Here is a 22469-nt window from a genome sequence, read left to right as displayed (position 1 = left end):
AAAATGTGCATGCGTAGTTCACATGAAAATGAAAGCAATGTGTGAGCTTCTGAAATTATAGTGAAGACGATTAACAACAAATTCAAGATTAGAGAGCTTCCACAAAAAATACCATTGCAAAATCATATATATCTTATAAAGATCCCCCATGTAGAGAATAAAACCAAGTAAGCATGTGCTTCGGGTTGAATTGTGTCCCTCCACAAATTCATATGTTGAAGTCCTAACCCCTACTACTTCCAAATGTGATTTATTTGGAAATAGGGTCATTACAGATGTAATTAGTTAAGTTAGGATAAGGTCATACCACAGAAGGGTGAGCCCCTAATCCAATATGACTTGTGTCCTTATAACAAAGGGAAATTTGGAGACAGACATGTTCATAGGGAGAACACTATGTGAGATAAAGGCAGAGATTGGGATGATAAAGCAGAAGCTAAGCAGTGTCAAAAATTTCTAGCAAACCACCAGAAACTAGGAGAGAGGCGTGAAACGGATTATCCCTCACAACCCTCAGAAAAACCAATTCTGCCAACATCTTGATTTTGGATTTCTAGACTCCAGAACTGTGAGACAATAAATTTCTGTTGTTTAAAAAACCCAGTTTGTGGTACTTTGTTATAGCAGCCCTAACAAACTAATACAGCATGCCTTTGAAATTAAAGACTAACACCCACATTTTCTAAGAAGAGTGAGACAGTTTTCCTCAAGTCTTCTCTGTGTCACTTTGGCTATCCCTTTAAATCAGGAGTCTCCAAGTGTGCCATGAAGAGTCAAGTGGCTCCTCTGAAAATTGTGTAAAATCCAGCTGTTTTCAGAGATATGAGTTGCTTGTCAATTGATACTCACTAGAAAGTGCAGTTGGAGAAAGTGTTATGCCAACAGCTTCCAGTGTCCTAGGACTAGTGGCTTCTGGCTATAATGCTGAACTTGAACTTGGATGATTTTTATAGCACCACCCTTCTCTGTGGCTTACAGCTATTTGAATTCAAAACTTTAAACATGACAACAATTCTGTAAGTATGGGACATGAAGAAGAGGTTATGTAGTGAGAAGTAAATATCAGGTTGGCCTAAAGTATCTTCTCTATAACACTGATTTCCAGAAGGCAGAGAGGCAATTTCTGAATCATTTTAATGGAAAAGGATGTGATCTTCACATTTTATATACAGCAGATTATTCATACAACTAAAATACAAAAATATAATGCCAATGAAAAGAAAAAAATCTCAAAAAATTGTTAATGCTTATGACAGGTTATATTTTCCAACAACACATGCAACAATATTGCCCCTTGAATATAGATGGGCTTTTGACTCACTCATAACTATTGAAATGCAGTGGAAATGATGCTGTGTGAATTCTGAGGCTAAGTCATGAAAGGGGATGCAGCTTTTGCCTTGTTAAGTGCAACATCGGCCTTGGAACTCTGAGACACGGTGTAAAAAGTTTGACTTATCTGAGGCATCCATGCTGTGAGGAAGCCCAGGCCACACGAAGAGGCAACATGTAGATATTCCAGCTCAGAGTCAGCTGAGAATTCCAGACTGAGCTGACAGTCAGCATGACCTGCCAGACAAGCTTTAGATGATTCCAGCCCTCAATCTTTGAGTTTTCCCAGCTGAGGTCCCGGAAATTGTGGAACAGAGAGAAGTCAGCTGTGTTGTGACATTTTAAATCCTGACCCATAGAATTAATGAGCAAAATAAAATGGTTATTTTATGACACTAAGTTTTGGGGTGGTTTGTTAGGTAGCAACAGAAACTAGAAGAGTAGCTTGGTGAACATTGTTTCTTGTGCAGAAGCCCCATATATGTGCTTTGAAATATTTCTCTTTCTTCAATCTACAGTTTTGCTGGCAAACAACATATTATTAAGAAGCTATTTATTAAGCTTAGAGAACAAAAACACATTTCTGATAGTATTCTTCCTTCGGTGAAGAGGGACTTCTACAATCTTTCCTCTTTAGGCCTCTCTCCAAGCCCCAACTTTTAAGACCTAAATCTTCATAAATATAATCAAATCCTTCTCTTAAGCATCACTTTTTACATTTTTATATACATATTATGTATTACTTATTTACTATTTTGGCATAAGTACTTTATTTTTATTTTCTCAATAATATAACAAAGTTAGGCTACATGCAGGAAAACTATTATTAATATTATTAGGATATCTTATGTAATTTTCTTCAAGTTTTCCTAATATGTTAATATTTTAGGATTTTAGGTTTCAATCTTCATGTTGATATAACAAATTGGCTTTGTTATTATTAATGTCTAGGGATGTTACATCATTTTTACTAATAATGAGTTTGGTTGGTACTTCCCTTAAAACATGAAAGGTGGTGTTCACCACTGGCTGGCCATTTTTTTCCCTTATTATTTCAGATGTAAGCCACTGATATGATGTAGATTTCTTCCTTATGCTTGAGGCACATGAAAGGATGCCCAACACTTAGGAGGCAGTAAGAAGAAGTTAGAAGAAGATGTTTCTTTTTAAGACTTGAATTTTCTTAGCACATACAAATACAGTAATTAAATAAAATTCATTTTATTTGCTGTAACCAACTTTCCTGTCTATAGTGGCATATCTGTTTTATCTTAGAAGTTATATGCACTGTCTCAACTTATATTCTGGAAAGCCTAGTGCAGTCAATGGTGACTATTAGGGTAATTTTTTATTGCTATTTACAGATGACCTCGGACTTTTGTTTTAGTCTCTTTACAGAGTACAGGATACTAGTACAATCACATTGTGTTTATGTCATTGGGAGTTCTTGAGGAAAGGTCTTACCTGTCTCATGTCAACAGAGTTTTTTCCCATAATAGGAAAAGTGATTAGATCAGGAAGAAATCTCAGTTTCTAGGAGGCCAATACCTGAACGTGATTAAAGCTGTCTGTGAAGATGTTTGGCTTATCAGCAATCTGAGGACTAGTAGAGGCCGTCCCATTAAGTAAATAAATCAGCAGCAAGTGTTTGCACAGTAGTGAGTTGTTCCCTCTGTGTTTTAACACCACTTTGACCTTGTGTGTAGGGCTGATCTGGCTAAAAGTTAGGGAGATTTTAATCTCCAGGATGTAGATTATGGTGCATTTCATTTGGGTCAATTGGCAGGATCTCTCACACTTGACAATTGTATGTAATAATCTGATTTACTATCATCTAAGGCTTTGTGACTCATGGTGTGATTCATGGACTAGCAGCTTCTGTGTCATCTGAGAACTTGTTATAAATGCAGAATCCCAGGCCTGTCCCAGACCTACTGAATCAGAGCCTGCATTTGAACAAGATCCTATATGCACATTAAAGTTTGAGATACTCTGCTCTGAGATAGGAAGTCCTTGTAACTGGATGGACACAGCATTATACATTGAAAGTCCACATGTCCACTCCTATGTATGGGTGGAGAGAGAGTCTCATTCTGGCTTTTTCTGTCCTAATTAGTATTTAAGGACATAACAGTGAATAGGTGCTCAATCTGTAAAAGCATCAGAATGATAGTCTCACATTTTTAAATACATAGCAACCATGGCCTTCATTTCCATTTGTTTAAAAAAAAAAAAAAAGTGCAGTGCTTGAAGAGGTATACCCCAGCAAAGAAATGAGTGTGAAAATAGCAGACTCGAGAAAGTGAAATTATGCCACGGAAGAACTGAGTGACTCAGAGGCCAGTTCTTGGAGGAAAAACAACATTTTGTGCCCAGTGTGGGCCATGAAGTCAGACTGGGCTGCAATTCCTTTAGCTGCTCCCTGTGTCTTTTCACAGAGCTGGCTCCATTTTTACCCTTTAGGCTTCAGATTGATTTACTTATTTACTCTGTTTCTATCCTGAAACATAACCTTCGTAGGGAGGGCTAAATTGTCTTTTGTTTTCAATTGTAGTAAGCCCTGAATCCAGTGCCTGACAAATAATCCATCAATATACCTTTGTCAAATAAACAAATGGAATCTGACTTCCTCGCTTACTTGCTATATAATCTTGAGTAGTCCTTGTAACCACTCTGAGCCTCAGTTTCCCATCAGAGAGTTAGGTGCATACCTACTTCACTAGGTTATTGGGAGGACTAAATAAGATACTATATGTAAAGCCCTTAGTGTAGTACCTGGAATATCATAAACATTCAGTTAATTTTGGTTTAAATCTACATAGTCAATGTGGTTATGAAACTAAATGAAGAATAATTCTTTTTTTTTTTTTGAGGAAGATTGGACCTGAGCTAACATCTGTTGCCAATCTTCCTCCTTTTTTCCCTTGTTTCTCCTCAAAGCCCCAGTAGATAGTTGTATATCATAGTTGTACATCCTTCTAGTTGCTCTATGTGGAACACAGCCTCAGCATGGTTTGATGAGCAGTGCGAATGTCCGCACCCAGTATTCGAACTGGTGAACCCCCAGGCTGCGAAAGCGGAGCGCACAAACTGAATTGCTATGCCACTGGCCCAGCACCTGAAAAATAATTCTTGAATGAGAAAATGTATAATATAAAAATAAAATAGTTTGGTTTATACATTTAGCGCTATCTTGTCTGTTATAGATGTTGGTGTAGGAATGAAATGAAAAATTGCGAATAATAATGTGTGCAGAAGTTCTATCAGATTGCAGTTTCTCCATTATGGACTCTTTTTCTCTTGAGTTTTATGAACTTATTATTATTTTTTTAAATGTAGAAAAGGAAATTATGCTAGTATAGCCTTGTTGATACAGGAATGAAAACTAGCAGGCTTGCTCTGGAAGAGCTACTGGATGCTCCTCTCCTCAAATCCTGAAAATTGTATTATTCCATTTGGAGCCAGGGCGAGCGTGTTGAACATGCACCCCAGACTAGGACCCGACACCCCAAACTCTCCTTAACATCTCCCTATTCCACTTACCAGCTGTTACTCCTCTTTTTATACTTTCATGAATAACTTTTCATTTGAAAACTTTCTGATACGAATTACATTATCCTTTATAATGTGATTTATATCTGCTTGCTAATGCTGTGACTGAACATTAGATATTTCCTAAAATTCCTGATTTTGAAATTTTTTCTCAGTTTGTCTTCAAGTAAAGCGTAAATAAAAAATTCAGATTAATTTAATCTATATAGTTCTGGTTTTTAAACCCATCTAAACCACTAAATTCCTTTAAAAAGCTAATATATTTAAGATACATCTCCCAAGTGACTATTGTCCTTCAAAAGAAATTTGCCACCAGACCAATCCTATGCTTTCTACTACACAAGAGGCACATGACTGTATCCCCACCAGTAAATTCTCCTCTCTTCCATTCCAACTGGTAAGAAAAAATGTTTTCCTTACCTTTTTAACTAGGGTTAGGAATGGAGGTAATGGTAGGAGAACCAACGGGGGTGGGAAATATGGGCGGATAGATTTCTTGGGACTTAGAAAACTTCAAGAAATTTTAAATGAAAACTATTGAACATACTATTTTATACTTAAGAACCAGAATTTACTTTTGTTTAGCATAGGTTTCTTGCCATCTTTCAATGATAAACAGTAAACATAAAGCAATGTTTATATTTATTGAACTTGATCACAGTTTCATTTGAATAACTATCTTTAGGCAAAAGTGTGAAACTCCAAATGGATCAGGAATAATTGATTTTCTTTATCTCCATGAAAAACTTGCCTAGTAAAAATGACATATGCAAGATAGAGATATTAAGAGAAAAAATTTTCCAGTTTAATAATCATTTTACCTCTAAAGTTTTAATATTTTTTTTCTACTTAGAATAAAATCCACTTAATTTACCAAAACTGAGAACAAGGTAGTAGATATTCCTAATACATATCTATATTTTTTTGTAGAGTCATAATTGAAAGAGTGTAATTTTAGTGTGGTATTGGTGTAGGGATAGATACATAGATACATGAAAAAGGTGACATTTTAAATCAGTAGGAAAAAAATAATATTATCCACATGGAAAAAATAAAATTAGAATTTCACCTCACTCCATACACAAAAATAATTTCTATGCAAACTAAAGAACCTATGTGAAATGCAAAACCTTTTACATTTTTGCAAAAATACAGAAGGGTAGCAGATGATTTCATGAAAAAAATATATAGAAAAATTCTGTTAGATTTGAGTACATTAAGATTTAAAATTTTCTTGCCTCAAAAAAAGTTATAAAGAAAAAAGATAAAAGATAGAGTGGAAGAAAATATTTGGAATTCCTATAACCAGCACATAACATCTAGAATGTACTGAGAACCCTAAATTAGAAAGCAAATTAAAAAATCAGTTAACCTAAGAGAAACATACATGGCCAATAAACTTATGAAGAGTTGCTTAACCTAACTAATAATTAGGGAAATGGTAATTAAAAAAATGGGATAATCTTTTACACCTATCAGATGGAAAAAAACAAAGCTACGATGCCAAGTGTTGGTAACAGTGTAGAGAAATGCAAATTCACATAATTCTGGAGAGAAGAAGAATTAGCCCAACCAGGTTAGAGAGCAATCAGTCTAGCAATATGTAGACAAGCTGAGGATTTATAGTGAACTTCATCTCAGCAATTCTTTTGATAAGCCTATCCCCTGGAGAAATTCTTGCTCACATGTGGGAAAAAATATTCAAGGATGCTTTTTGTAGCATTGTTTTTAAGAGAGAAAAACTGGATAAACCCTGTGTGTCTATAAACGGGAAATGGATAAACAAAGGGTGACAGAGTTATACAATGGAATATTATACAGCAATTAAAATGAATGCACTAAAAAGAAGTATATCGACATAAATACATATCAAATACATGTCATTAAGTATTCACATATTCTTTAAAAACACACAAAAAAATGTCTTAAGTTCCCTATCTGTGTAACCAAAATGCCTTGGCCTGGGCTTTGGGCTTGATCTTTCTGAATATTTATCATTCATTTCAAGAGGGGTAACAAAGTTGAGAATTCAGTTCTGAGCATTTGCATCTTCCTCTCACTTAGTCCCACCTGCCAGATTGACATTCTGCACTGAGGCTTCATGGGTTTCTTTCAACTCCTATTGAGAAAGGAAGCTCTTGTTCCTTTGGAGGCTAACATCTCCTTGGCAATGAGTGGAGTCTGGTCTTTCTCTGTATATTCTCTGTAAAAATCTGACACGGTCATTGACAGGAAAAGACATTCAGGACATTGAGAAGCTGTAGAAGTAGAATAAGTTCAAAATCTTGTAAAAATCAATTAAAATGTGAGCCAGCTGAAGAGTTTCAAAAGGTTCAAAGAAATGATAAATTGCCACTGTTTTCTGCCCAGAGTATGCAGTTAATTGAGTGGGCATTTCTTCAAAAATTACGTATTGAAACCAATATGTGATTTTTCCTATACGTTTGAACTGTGCATGAGGAATTTCACTTTGCGTTAATGTAGAAGAATAATACCTATGTAGTATTCGTGTTCATTTTCTTAGTATAAAGTTAAATTTTGCAGTTGGTATTTTTAATATCTTTATATTCTCCTGTGACACCTTAGCGTGTATAATGTATAATTATTTGTAAATGAAGTTATTTTCTGTAAAAATATATTTCACAAATAACAAAATATATGTTTTATGAATCTATAGATACAAATTAAAAGTTCTCCATCTCACTAAATCAGGGAAATGAATATTAGAATCGCAATATGGTACTTCTACAAAGCCCACAGAATGAATAACAAGCAAAGCACTGACAATACTAAGTGTTGATGAGGATGTGAAGCAGCTGAAACTCTCATACTTTTATCTGGTGGGAGTGTAAAGACAGTTCAACCACTTTGGAAAACTGGCAGTATCTAAATTTTCAACATAGACATACGCTAAGACTCAGTAATTAAACTCCTAGGATCACACAGTTAGAGAAATGCACACATATTCAAAGTAACATCATTCCTAATAGCCTCCAAATATAAATGATCCATATGTCTTTCAACAACCAATAGATAAGTTTGGTATAGTCACACAATCAAGTGCTATCCAACAATGACAAGGAACAGGCTCCTGGTACATAAAACAACATGGAAAAATCTCACAACATAATGTTGAACAAACGAAACCAGACACAAAACAATACATACAGACTGTATAATTCCATTTATATGAAATTTAAGAAGCAAATCCAATTTATAGTTTTAAAAATTTACTTAAAAATTTTTCCATGGTTTTATTTCTGTAGTCTGAAAAAATAATTCTAAAGTTTATCTGGATGAATAAACAAGTAAGGAAACTAAGAAAAAAATTAATATTAATGCTGACAAATGTTATCTTGCTCTATCTGGTTGTAAAATATGTTTTAAATTACAATAATTGAAACAACTTTGAACTGGTTCAAAGGGGAGTTCAAAGGAATGGAAAAATTTCCTGCAAAAGATACTAACCACCATAAGATTTATGTGAAATAATTTACCAATTATAAAGTACTCTCTTCAAATAAAATATGAATGACTCTATGAATTATTATTATTAAAAACATTTTACTGAAGTGTATATATATATTTAGTAAGGAGCACTTGAGGAATTATCGTGAATTAAAACACACCCATGCAGGTCAAGAAATTGCACTCTGGGAGCTCCTCTGATACTCCTTCCAATCTCCACTCCTTTGCTTCTTCCCCAAACTAGCTATTATCCTGCCTTCTAGTTAGTTTTTGAATTGTGTAGGATTGGATTAATACTGCATGTATTCTTTCATATCAGCCATCTTTTGCTTAATATATGTTTAAAGTATTTTTAAATAATATCAAGAAAAATGATAAATTATTTGCAAACTAATTGAGTTTTTTTACCTTATAATGTACACTAACACTAAAAGCTATAAGAAAACATAATTAGAACTTGAAGTGAGGGAAGGTATTTATAAGATAAAATCAATGGAGGAAACCAGGAAGGAACACATTTCTAGATCTGAGTAAATCAAAATCAAATCTATATCAAAACTGCTATAAAAATTAAAAGGTAAATGAACAATTTGGAAAAACGTGCAACAAATATGACAGAAAAGTGTTAACACGTACTTTATATGTAAATAACTTTTATAAATCAATAAGAAAAATACTATTACCCCAACAGAAAATTGAACCAAGACATAAATACACAAATCACGGATGTAAATTAGCATAAGCAGATAACCATTTTATGTATCTAATCAGCAAAAATATCTCAATTTATAGAAATCTATCTTAAGGTAATCTGAATTTTACCCAAATATTTATATATAAATATGTTTTATAACATTCAAAACAATCTAAATGTTGAACAGTAAGGCAAATTGTCTTATAGATAATAAAACATTCTTACTTTGGAATATTATGTAGTCATTAAAATTATTCTTTTAATGAATAGTTGATGATAAAGAAAAAGTCTTGAGTGTATAATGTTAACTACAAAACAAAAAAATTTTAAATATGCTTTGTGAAAGTGTTCATGTGTGAATGTGCTCATGTGTGTATATATTTATGTGAATGTGTTCGTGTGTGTGTATATTTATATAAAGACATTTGGGCAAAATTGCTTCAGCCTGATGGCTCTGATTCCCTCAGTGTGGTTAGTGAGATTACAGTGACTTTCAGTTTCTTCTATTTAATTTTCCAGATTTTCCAAATTTTCTACCCTGAGCTCTTATCCCCTTCATTCAAGCAACAAATATTTATGCACCAGGAACTGTCTGATTAGAAGAAAAAGGTTGGAGAAAAGGAGCCTGTCTAGGAGTCACAGAGTGGCAAACTGGGGGAAGGGTCAAATGGAAATTCCCCACGTGTCCTGTTTTAGAGCCACCATCCGAGCCAGTTGAGGACTTCCTTCTGTGGATTCCGTCTCGTTGTTGTGTCTCCCATCTTACACTGCACAAGCTTCAGCTTTGCCCGAGCTCTCTTTGCTCTGGATGCTATGCCCACATGCGTCATGGAATCTAATTTTTGTCACAAAAATTGTGACACAAACACAGAATTAATCAATATATTTTTCACCAATGCAAAAATAATTGCTCCCTGAAGAAGGAATGATTCTCACATATTTCATAGCAGCATCGGTTTTTATCTCTGTAGTGTTTTCATTGTCTGATAGAACCAGACTATTTTTAGGAAACATTAAAATAAAATTTTATCTTAAAACAAAAAGCCCTCCTTGTTATCAAAGGAGGAGTTAATTTTTGCAGGTGTTCAGCTTCCGCCTGTACGCACTTGACTCATCTTGAGTTCGGGTAACCTTGCAAAAGGCTTCATTCCAAGAGCAGCCATCAGCTATTTGTCAAGCTTTCACACACTTTTTTGTACCCGTCTGTGTCCTCTGGCACCTATGACTGCTGTCCAGTCTGGAGCAGAGCAATTTACTCCTTTACCCAAAGGCTGAAAAATGCATTTAGAATGTAATTTATTCTATCATTATTTTTTCAAGGTGCTCCTGAGAACACTGGCCTGGTGTAGGTTTGGACATTAGTTTGACCAGAATCCAGCTCATTTGTTCTTCAAACAGAAAGTACAAGTAATTTCTACAAGGTAATCTAGAAACAATAAAATGATAGCTGAGCCACCCAGGCATAAACGTCATTGATTCATTCTCACATATTCCTAGTCATGCATTTATTGTCTCTTAAAGTAAATAAACTAGTGATTAATAAACAAATACACCCCTTATTATTTGTAGACCTTTGAAAGCAAATTCTCCATGCTTTCCAACAACTATTCTAATGACTGTTCCTTAGCAATTGCCTCCAGGACCTGATATTAGAATGCTGAAACATTTTCACTTCCGCTTAATTTTAAAATAAACTATGCTATGGCCCCAGGGAGGAAATAGCTCAGCTTCAGGGACGCATAGCCCATATATCTAGTAAGGCCTGATTATGCTGCTGCACAGACAAGGCAACAGGCTGGTCCCTACTGCCCCTCACTTCCCCCTTCCATCCTTTTCTGCCTGGAGCCTTGTGGCAGTGTGTGTCTTTTGGCTCACACTGCTGGCCAGCTCTTCCTCTTCTCAGTTCTATTTATCTAAGTTTTCTCTGGTATTCACTTTGCCGCTACAATGCTTTATAAAAATTTGTAGTGAAATAGCATCCTAGGCCTCATTCTTGTCTATGGACCAACCTAGCGGATATTAAATGTTGCAAAAATCCCCATGATGAATTAAATAAACAAAGACAGCACTCAAGATGAGAAATATAATAATCACTTTAATAGACTTGGGCTTCCCCTTGGTATTACCTGAATAAAAAAATATAGAAATGTTTCTCAATTTTCCTTGTTTATGTTTTTTTTCTGCACTATATTAAATAAGGTGTGGCTTTAAAAAAATTTTTTTGTTAACTATGTATGGTGACGGACGTTAACTAGACTTATAGTGGTGATCATTTCACAATATATACAATATTGAATCGTTATGTTGTACGCCGGATAATGTTGTATGTCGATTATATTTCAATAAAAAAAATAAGGTATGGATAATCTCTGGGAACAAATCCTTTGCACAAATGATACAATTTAATATATTTTTTCTGTTACCAAAAGTGCGTGTGTAGCAAGTCAAATATTACATAATATGCTACCCTCTCTTGACCTTATGTGTATAATGAGGAGTCAGACTTCATGAACACAAAGGTTCCTTCTAAGTCTGAAATCTCTAGACTTCTGCCATTTATAAGTGGTCCACAGGACCAGCAATGGAAGGCAGATGATACATGCTCTACTTCTGTAAGTCAGTTAGCCATACTCCCTTCTATGCTAGCATTGGGATGTATACATGCTTCACAGCATTTGAGACATTTTGTTGTAACTATTTATTTTCACATTATTCTTCCCTTCTCGTCTGTGGGTTTCTTGACAGAATACTTAACATTACTCATCTCTATATACCCCACACCATGACTATTTCTGTACCTCACTAGGTACTAGTGGTTTTTAGATGAATGTATAATTGACCACAATCTAGAACAGGAGTCTGTAAACCGTGGCCTGTTGGCCAAATCCTGCCTACTGCCTGCTTTTGTAAATAAGGTTTTATTGGAACATTGTGCACCCATTCATTTATATATTGTCTAGGCTGCTTCCCCGCTACAACAACAGAACTGAATAACTGTGACAAGAGACCATATGCTTCGCACAGCGTAAAATATTTACTATCTCTTTTCAGAAAGTTGGCTGATGCCTGGTCTACAGCATGAGAAATGGATTATTTTCTAAGAAACAGCCTAGGAGCCCCAGCACCCCAAGGTTAACCCAGGTACTTCTACTCTGTTCTTCCTCAATCCCCTGAACATACTTCTCTTCTAAAATGTGTGACAATATATTTGTAACCTATCTTTCCCCTAGACTCTGGGGATATAGTAAGCTTTCTAGGGGCCCTGCATGATATAGGTCAGAGGTCTCTCAAACTTTTTACCCACTTACCTCTTAGGAGAATTTTTGCAAAACTTGGCATATATTTAAGTTGAGATCTAAAATGTTTCATTAGAAATTTAGATTGTTGCAAAGGATATAACTTTCTGCAGATGTAAATATTCACACTTTAAATTAAACTGTTACATCTGAGAGAATGTATACACCAAAGTGTTTGATGCCCACTATCATCTATCTAAAGAGATTTTGGCTTCCACTTAGGATGGAGAAAGGCACAAGAGAAAATCGCTTCTACTCAAGCGATGAGAACAAGCCAGAGAGCCTACAAAATCATGGTTTTTGGAGTCCATTAGAGAACTGAGGTTGCAAGGCCACCTGGTGAGCTGAGATCCAAGAGCGACAGGCCCCTCTGGAGAGAGGCAGGACAGAAAGGAGCTGGTTGACATTTGGCACAACAGTGAGAAGAACAGGTGGCTGCCATAGAGGTGAGTAAGAGTGGAACTTACTTAATGAAGGCTTCTAATGGCGAGCGTGAGTTTGGTCTGCTTCTACAGGTGGAGTCTGCACCCGCCTGCCAACTCTGTCCTCAGAGCTCTACCTAGAGCTTACAAGAAAGATCAGGGCATGAGTTGGGATTAACTGCAAAGGGGCAAAAAGAAATTCTTTGGAGTGAAGGGCTTGTTCTATATCCTATGTTGGTGATGACACAATTGATAAAACTACCAAACTTCATCAAAATGATCCACTTAGAAGAAGTGGATTTCATACGTAAATTATACCTCAATAAAGCTGAAAGAACATAATTTGGGGTAAAACAAGTGGCAGAATTTTATTAGCAATATGATACTCCTTATGTAAGTTTTAAAACATGAAAAAACACTAAATATTTTTTATGGATAAGAACAGACATAGAAATGATAAACACCAAATTCACGATCAGGTCACTTTGGAGGAGGCAAGGGAGAGATTGAGATAAGAAAGTGGACACTGGGCTTTACGTGAATACGTTATGTCTTGTTTCTTTTTCAAAAATCTGAAGCAAAAGTGGCAAAAGGTTAAGATTTTGTATTGCCAGGTGGTGACCGTACGGGTGTTCTGTGATTAATGGAAGTAATCTGGAATTAAACTCACACAGAACAAAAAATTTAAACAATAAATAATAGTGAAATTGTTTAAGACAAAAAGGGGGAAGTGATAGATGAAGGTGGGGAAGGGGCAGGCAGAATAGCATGTTCAAGGTGTGCATTTTTTTTGTCTTTGCATCTCGGATAAAATCCTCCCAAAAGCACAATATAAGTCTCCTCATTCGCTTCTGTGCCAGTGCACTTTGTCCTTCTTCTTCTGTTAGGAAAAACAGATCCCCACCCATCAGTGAAGTTTTCCTTTGTGAATCTGTAGGGTTTCTAGTGGCCAGATTTACAAGCTTGATTCTGTCTTTGAGGACAGGCACTTGTTAGCACTTCAGCAGTAAAAAGATATAACCTCTACCAGCAGCCAAAGGAGAGAACGATTACATTTGGATACTAATTCCCCAGGTTTCCAAAATCTGTGTTCTTCACCATCCTGTGGGTAGTACAGAGAGTTACTCAGCAAATTTCTTCCTGAAGTCCCCCCTCTATTAAATAAAATTTCCTTCCTGGACACCCTCGCCTCCTATCACTTTTTATCACTTCCATTCCCTTCACGCGTGTAGATTGATCTGGAGGAAGATGTCAATGAGTATACAGAGAAACTACTGGTACTTCCTGCTCCTCCTCCTCCCTTCCTTTCCTTTTCTTCCTCCTCTTTCTTTTCCCTGTTCTTCTTCTTCTTAACAAGGATGGCAACCGAAATCTTAGCAATGTCTAATGTCCGTGATCTTTTCCTAGATTTTAGTACATTTTTCCTGACAATGTTACTGCTAAAAAACTCAGAAATATAAGAATTTGCATTTTTAAATTTTCTGTAAATAAATTTAAATCTATCTTTGAGCCCATATCTCATTTTTCTGGTAGAAATTAAATTTCACCCATTATTAGGGTGCCTCCTCCTCTCATGCCGTGCACCACAGTATTGGGATGTCCCCATGGGCATCTCTCATCAGTTCACACTTGCTGAGACCACAGTTCTTCCAGCATGAATGGTCCTTCAGCATCAGAAGCTCTGTTGCAATATCCTTAAAACATGGGACTCTGGGGGCTGAGTTTCCATCCCCCTAAGGGCACCAGGCAGTCATTCCCTTGAGATCTTGAGGTCTTATTGCCTCCTCTAGATACTGCCTCAGAGAGCAATTAAATCCTCCATCTTCTAGTACATTGAGATATCTTTACAATCACAAGCGATCTCGATCTCCCCCTTTCCTTCTTTTTGTCTGCAGCTATAGTCATTCTCTCCTTCAGTTGCCCTCAAAGCCCTTCCTTCTTTTTACTTCACTCTCTCAGCGGGGGGCATCATCTATTCAATGAGCTTAATCATTTAGAAAGGACAGAAAGAGCTCTTCACTTCAAGCATCAACTATTTTCTGCCTTGTAAAAATCTCAAGGGAAGTATATATAATGGCCTGGCCACCTGCTTGAGATGGGGAAAGAAGAAGAAAAATACATAGGGGCACAAATATGAGTTAGTTGATGTTCTAATACATTATCCTGAAACACAAACTATAGAAATGATTTCTGAAGATAGCCACTGTGCATTTTTGAATAACTCACCTCTGGGTTGAAAAGGCATTTGTAAAATTTGTTAGCTTGCTTTAGACAACTACTTTTAGAAGCAGACTCTCCTATGTTATACTTCTCAGCTCCGTCACATTCTAGTCCTGGATCCCTGAGGTGGGCACTGTGCTGTGCCTCCCAGATCCCCCTTCAGTGAAGGACATGCCTCAAATTGGGAGTGCTTTTTGCAGACGACCTTCAGCTGTCAGGCCCTTCAGAGATTGCCTCAGCTGCAAAGGACCTCCTCACCCAAGGTCATGCCTCTTCTTAGGGCGGGCCACATTCACTGACTGATTGATGTGGGATATAAAGGCCTGGCCGTACTCGCCCAACTCGGGATGACTCTGACAGGCATCCTAGCTTCAGAGTCCCCCGACCTCGCTGAGACTGTCCTTGAGGCTGGTCACGGGTCTACTTCTTCCCCTCCCTCTGCCCACTACTGCTCCCCTTGTCTTCCTTTGACTAGTGTTGATTGCAAGGGTGCTCCTTAATAAGCATCCTGCTTGCAAGACTCTGTCTCAAGTCTGCTTCTCAGCCTGCAAAGTTTTTTAAACTCAACTTCTTCATCTGTATCTCAGTGCCATTATAAAGACTAAATGAAATAGTGCAAGTCTTTCTATACTGCCTGGCGTATTATAAGTCCAATAAATGGTGGAACTTAGTATTATTGCTGCTCAAAAATCATTTTGCTAAAGGCTGTTCTCAACCATTCATCTTCCTATATTTCTAGTGAAATCTAGTCGAATCAGAATCTACAAGTGGAGGGCATCTTTGCACTCAATAGTGAAAAGAGAATCTACAAAACCAGCTCAGCAAGAGGATAAAACATCTCTCTTTCCCTGCTAAGGCTGCTAGATTTCTTTGTTGACCATATGTGGCAACATTTTTGCAAACAATGCTAGAATTATGTGGGTTTTTTTTTATTAAAGTAGGGAATTTTGATTGTGACACGACACTTGAAAAATGTTTTCATTTTGGTACCAAGATATCTTTAGGAAAAATACTATGCATTCCTTAATTTTATCAAAATAGGGTCATCTACGGATATTTATGGGGAGATGGATGACTGAGAGTAGAAATTTCAATATCTGAACGTGGTTTTTGTTTAGCCACCCTCTCTGAAAGATCCTTGGCCCATTGCAATGCCCCGAATTTGACTGTTTTAGATTAGCTCCCTTCCTTCTCCATGACAGGGTGAGAATATAGGTATAGATTATTGTTCGCCAATTTAGCGTGCATGACAATCCACTTGGAAACTTATTGAAAGTGTCACGTCTAAGGTGCTACTCTCATAGTTTCTGACTCAGTACAGCTGAGTTGGGGCTCAGGAACGTGCATTTTTAAACAAGTGCCCAGGTAATTTTGATGTTCACTGTGAGAAGCACTTGCATGGCAAATGGCTAGGTTAATCTCCTTTCAATCCAGAGAATAAAGAAGAGGGAATAAGATTACAAAAATGCTAAGTCTAATTTGCCACACCTAGGATTTCAACTAGTGTCCTGTGGAACCCACATGAGACACTTTGAAAGAGCTCAAACAAACATCTCTCGTACAGGCTAAACTTGTCATGACACTCTTATTATTAGGTGATCATTTACATTGTGAAGCATGGCTTGATCTAGAATACAACATTTATTTGATCATTTTTTTCTTACCTCAACATCCACTCTTTGTCAGTTTTGGTTGGATTTTCCCAGCCTCTGTTGGACTGTCCCAGGCTCAAAGCTTGGTCTCCTCACTCCCTAAGTCATTCATTCTCATGAGTTTATAAACACCATCTATTGAATAATAATTTCTAAATTTATGTTTCCAATTTTAATCCCCTGAGTTTCAGCTTCATACATCTGTCTACTGGGTATCTCTACTTGATTGCAGAATAGGGATTTCAAATTTAACTTGTCCAAAATTGAAAACTTAATTTATAGTCTCCCCAGCTCTTCATCCCCTTGACTCAAGTGTCTCAGCAAATGGTAACTCAATTCATCTATTATCTCAGGACTTTGAGGTCATTTTTGACTTGTATTTTTATCTCTCTCAGGGTCCACATTAAATGGATCAGCAAATCTGTTGGCTCTATTTTCAAAATATATTTGAAATTCAAGACTGGATTTCAGTAAAGTGTTCTATCCCCAATGCCTACTTTTCATCATTTTCATTGCTATTACCCTGAACAAAGCCACCACAATTTACTGTCTGGATTCCTTACTAGGACTTGCCTACAATATATTCTCAACAGAGCAGCCAGAGTGATCCTATTAAAACATGTCAGTTCCTACTAAGACCTTCCAAAGTTTTCCAACTTACTTGAAGTGGAGTAAAATCCATGTACTTGTCATGTGTCTTAGTCTGCTTGGGCTGCCATAGCAAAATATCATAGACTTGGTGACTTAAACAACAGAAATTCATTTTCTCATAGTTCTGGGAGCTGGAAGTCTGAATTCAGGGTGCCCTCATACTTGGTTTCTGGTGAGAGCCCTCTTCCTGGCTTGCAGATGGCCACCCATCTCACTGTGTGTTCACACGGCAGAGAGAAAGAGCAAGCTCTCTGGTGTCTCTTCTTATAAGGGTACTAATCCCATTAGACTAGGGTCCTGCTCTCATGATCCTAATTACCTCCCAACGGTCCCACTCCAAATACCCTCACTCTGAGGGAGACACAAGCATTCAGTCCATAATGCCATGGCATACAAGACCCTTGACAATCTGGACCTTGACCTTATTCCTACCTCTCTTTTTTCATTTATTCAAATCTAACCATCTCTGTATCTTTGCTCTTCATTGAACCCGCCCAGGCATGATCCTGCCTTGGGGTCTTTACACTGGCTGTTCCCTTTATCCTTACATGGCCAAATGGTTCATTCCCTTAATTATTTAGATATTTGCTCCACTGTCAATTTATCAGAGATAACTTCTCTTAGCCAAAGTGCACCAGGAACACACCTCTAGTCAATATTGGTTTTCTTGGCTCATAGCAATGAGAGAGGCAGCACACCATGGGAAGACATGTCGTGTAACAGTAAGGGGATGTTGGAAGGAGCTTGTCATAGGGCTCAAGTTTGTGATAGGTAACTTCGGGGAGGATTCAATGAAGCATGGTTTTGCTCTGAGGCTGTCAAAAAGTGGGAGCAACTCCATAGTTGGGTACCTTAACAATTTTTAACTAGGAGGAATGGAATGAGACTAAAGCTATAATTGGTAAATGTCAGCAAGAATCAGCTGTTACTCACGTTAGCTGGATAAGGGGATGTCTGGTTGTTTTTGTGATTTGCAGAGTTTTCTTTTTTTTATGTGTGCTCAGACATGATTACTACTGGGACTTGTTTTGGTCTTTAATATAGTTATAAGAGTGGTCTTGCCTGATTTTAGTTTTCTGTAAAATTTTTTGTCTTCTACAGGAAGATTCTTGGCCATTTCTGAGCTGACAGCAGACAGGGACTTCTTTTTTCATACTCAAACTAGAATACAGCCTCTCGTTGTTTCTCTCCTCTTATACTGCTTTATTTTTATTCATTATTTTTCTTCCTATCACGTGTCACTCACCGCCACAGTACAACAAAGATGTTGTTTATTTGTCTATTCTCTATATTTTTCCACATGTAACTTCCATGAGAGCTGGTGTTTGGATTTTCTAGTATCATCCTCAGTACCTTTATATTGTCCTGGAATGTAAGAGATGTTCAGTACGTATTTGCTGAATAAATTTGTTCAATAAGTTGCTAATTTTCCCAAACACACATAAAAACAAAACAAGTTATAAACGAACCAAAAGATGAACAAATATCATCTTCACAGTGTATGAAGTTAAAGATAATTACCATGTAAATAAACAACTAACAGATTTATACCAAATGATGTAGCGTAATGATTGCCGTATTACTATAAATCATGACTTTTATAACAATCTTTGAATATTCGACTTTTACACAAAGTATAACTGGCTTTTTTATTTCTGCAAGAAAAATTGAAATTGTCCAATATAGAAGAAATTCTCCAATTGGGCAGACTGCTAATGATGGACTAGTTACATACATATGAATACTAATTTAATAACATACTTTCATATATTTTTTGCACACCTGTACAACGAAGTTTTCTTTGAATAATTTTCATAAGTAAGTGAAAGAGAAGAAATTTACTTTTATAAATTACACACACACCCTATTTAATGCCACTGCTCACAGCACTTTGCTAATATGTTGCTTATCTTTGAAATTACGTGTGTGCACGTGTGTGTACTTATCCACCATGCCTGTGTATGTAGTCCCCACTCACCTCCCAATGAGCTGATTACCAGTGCAGCAAACAGAACTGAAAACCATCCCACAAACACTCCCAGCCAGTAAGAGCTCAGGGCACTGTCTGGAGAGCATCTGGGTCAGCGTGCCCTCAGTTATGAAATTAGATTTAGTTAAAATTTCTGCAGCCAGAGCTTCCTAAAATATTTCCTTTTTATTACTATTTCCCTCTTGAGGTCTCATTATTATTTCCCTTTTAGGGAAATAGGTCATATTGACCTGCTGTAGAAATTGAAAACAGAAGAGGTTAGCACTTGACGAAATGAAAAATTAAAGCTTCTGTATTTCTAACATCTATGTCTGTATGATTAGAGTCAATGGAAGAACCAATGTATCAGATTAGCCAAGCCCAAGAATAATAATAATACACACTAGCCATCATTTATCGATACTATGTGCCAGCTAATGTGCTAAATCCTTTATACTTATTGTCTCCTTTAATTCTTACAACACTAAGATTTATAGTTCCTGTTCTAGAGACAAAATAACAGAGGATCAGAGATATCAAATTTCACCTTATAATCGGCAAAGTAAGCGTATAAACTGCGGTAGACAGAGCAACAACTCCACAAGGAAGTCCATGTGTTCTGGAACCTGTGAATATGTTTCTTTACATGGCGAAAGGGATTTAGCGGGTTAGATTAAGTTATGGTTTTTGAGAGGGGAAGATTATCCTGAATCCCAATGTAATCACAAAGATCCTTATAAAAGGGAAGCAGAAGTATCAGAGTCAGAGAACAGATGTGACTACAGAAACAGAGGTTAGAGTAATGTGCTTTGAAAATGAAGGAAGGAGCCATGAGCCAAAGAATACAAGTAGCCTCTAGAAGCTGGAAAAGGCAAGGAACAGATTTTCCTCTAGAGCTTATAGCAAGAACACAACCCTACTGACACCTGGATTTTAGTCTTATAGACCCATTTCAGACTTTTGACCTCCAGAACTATAAGATGATAAATATGTGTTGTTTTAAACCACTAAATTTGTGGTAATTTGTTACAGCAGCAAAGGGAAACTAGTACATAAACCAAGGTCTGTCTAACCCCTCTACCATATGATACAACGTATATTTTATCTGAGTCACCAACTGGTTGGTTATATCAGGCAAACTAGGCTGAAGGAAAGCAATAATCTCCTTCTGATTAATGTAAGTCATATTGTCTCTGCATATTTGGAAAGTACTTCATGAAACATGATCTCTGTTCCACTGTGTATGTTAAGGAAGTGCGTTCTTTCAATGAGCTGCTCCAGATGACGTTATTTGTGTGCTCTGTCCAAAATAGGCCATTAATTTGTTTAAGGATGAATAAGAAGCAATTTTAATATTGTATTCAGTCATCTGTTTGTACCTATTGTATAACTGCTTAATCTACTAGTTTTAACATGTGTATTGATTTGACCACTCAAGTTAATCCCTTTGTGTGTATATTTTGAAAAGCATGAAGGTGAAAACCGAGCTATAGTTAATCCATCATCAAAATAGGGTTACAAACCAGGATGATAATTATAACTGTCTTTATCAGCCATCTTCCTTTAGCAAGTATATCATTATGGGATTAATGTCTTTTCCCAAATGCCAGTCCCTCTGGTAAGGTGATCTGAGGTACATCTTCTACCTTTAAAGGAAAGAATCACAATGTGTTAGTTTCTCTTCCACTTCAAACAGTGAAATAAGACAGAGAGGGAAACTTTCTGAGGGAAGATGGTAAATGCCACCATGCTGGCAATGCCTCCTTTCACTTACCAGATATTTACTGAGTAGCTACTATGTGTTGTGGGAGCAGAGATTACACTGCTGTGAAGGCTAGACAAAGACAGCAGTTGACTTTGAAGTGTGCGAGACAAAAAAATAACATAAACATTTCAAAACATAAGGATCAGTAGAAGTTCCATGAAGCAAGGGAGGTAGAATTGGAAGTGAGTGTGTTTGTGAGACCACCATCTGGCTTCAACACACAGAACCGAGGAAAACGTGGTGAAATAACTCTCTCAGAGTTAACTCATTTTGTTATGAGTAGATAATGATGGGAGATTTAGATTTCATGTAGAGCAAAAGGAGAAAGACCATTAACTACAGATCCTGCATACTGGCTCATCTGTTTACTTGACATAAGCATTCACTAATATTCTTTTCACCACAAGCCCTGTGTACCAATGGCTGGATCTCACAGGGACAATGGCAGGAGACAAATTCTTCAACCTGATGTGCTGGGTTGTGCCGCACCGGAGAATGAGTGTTTGTCTTGCTGTCTCTTTTAGTCTGTATCATACAAGTCACTACTGAATGTGTATATTGAATGTAGCTTGTCCAGGAAAAATACCGTCAATTCAGAAGGTGGCTTTTGTTGTTTGATCATCAATCTTCTTTTTTTTTGGCACCATTGAGACTAGTCACTGTCTTTCAAAGAGAAGCTCATTTAAGGCATTGGAAATACATTCTCAACTCTCAAGTGGAGTTTTAGGTCCCCTTCAGCTGTAAAGTGTTATATTGAAATCTGGAGAAAGAGGCTTGCCCTGTTTAAGCTTTGCCCCATTCTTTAGAGGTAAAATCGCAGATGGTTTATGTCCCTCTAAAAATCTGAATAAATAACAGAGTTGATTTGTTTTCTATCAATACTCTTTAATAACATAATCTATAGCATTTTGGAGGGTTGCCTAACATTTCATCATTAAGCAACTTACTAATAAGAACTTTATATGTAAGAATACTTCTAGGTGGTCTTCTTACTGTAGCTCCCTGGAAATAGCTGAAGATCTAAGATAAGCCTGGCCTTATATAAAGATAGTAAGAAAATATTTTTTCTTTTTGGCTTTTCTTCGCCTTTAATGATCTTTTAGAATTGGCGCTGTCTTCCCTCTTTGGGAGAGACTGTACTTGGTTTCCTTTTGTTATAAGGAGGTAAGAATCATCCTAGTACTTCTGCCTGAAGTCGTGATTCAATAACCCAGAGGGTTTGTCTGACCCACTAGTAGTCATGATCCCTCAAGGTGGGGTTAGGGGGACAGAGGAGAGGGATCTCTGCTCCTTTTATTGTTTCACTTGGACAGAACTGAGGGCCCATGGTGACCACCAAAACACAATCCTCTTTTTTTCTTATTGAGGACAATAATACACAACTTTTCCCTTAATCTTTTATGTGTTATTCATGCATGGATGCATTCACTTATTCAATATATGCTCTT

Source organism: Diceros bicornis, chromosome 8 (assembly GCF_020826845.1).
Source record: "Diceros bicornis minor isolate mBicDic1 chromosome 8, mDicBic1.mat.cur, whole genome shotgun sequence".
NCBI lineage: Eukaryota > Metazoa > Chordata > Mammalia > Perissodactyla > Rhinocerotidae > Diceros > Diceros bicornis.
Note: the sequence above shows the minus strand (reverse complement) of the source record.